The sequence below is a fragment of the Atta colombica genome, unplaced genomic scaffold (assembly GCF_001594045.1).
Source record: "Atta colombica isolate Treedump-2 unplaced genomic scaffold, Acol1.0 scaffold235, whole genome shotgun sequence".
In the NCBI taxonomy this organism is placed as follows: Eukaryota; Metazoa; Arthropoda; class Insecta; order Hymenoptera; family Formicidae; genus Atta; species Atta colombica.
This window is the reverse complement of record NW_017259333.1, coordinates 140326-141273: the sequence shown is the minus strand read 5'-3', so window position 1 is coordinate 141273 and position 948 is coordinate 140326.

The following is a 948-nucleotide window of genomic DNA, read 5'->3' as shown; positions in this document are numbered from 1 at the left end:
TATATATCTGGATTTGACAGAACGGTACGAAAGGCAAATCGGAGCCACCTTCTCTGCGCACGCATCTTGATAAACTTTGATAATACTCGAGAATTCTACCTTTCTCATTGATTTTGATGAAATTCGAGCCTCATTCGATGCGTTTTTAGACAAAATGAACAAATCTGGCAAAAAAATGACACTCTGCCCCGTAAACCGAAATATTAATCATTAAAGTTATCCAGCAAACACGGAGTATAGCTACGATATAACCTGGAAATAATCATAATATAACAGAATGTTATATTGTAATGATATTAATTTTATTATATAATTACAAAATAATTGTTATATAACTATGTTATGTTGCATTATTTTGAAATGTACAGTAAAACAACATAATCTCAATGTAACACATTTGTATAACAGATATTATGTCGAAGGTAGAAAACCGTTATATATTACGTAAAATTTATAAGATCTATATATTGTTGTTATATTCACATTATATTATATAACAGCTGCATTCAGCATTTATTTGTAATTAGGAAGTGACAGATTTAATACTTATATCAAAAAACATGCATTCTACACAGAGTACACAGTTACTGATAGATTGAAATTTTTTATTCCCTGTTCCTATTGCCTGTATTTTTTAGGCAAGCGACCAATGATTCTGAATAGAGAATTTTTTTTTTAGCAACGTTTAATTTTATTTAACAATTAATTCATGGATCTAACATTTCTGTAGAGAATAATTGACATTCTACAATAAATTATTACTTAAGCTTCTGACTACTCAGTTAAGAACTCTGCGTTGATGGCGACGACATAGAATCAGACGGCGAAACGGTCACACACTTAAGCACGAGCCCATGTTCGTGCTCGCCTGCGGCGCGCTGAGAGTGAACGAGACAGAACGAGCTCCTTCACCCCTAATCATTTGTTTCAAGCGACCGAAAATGCTTT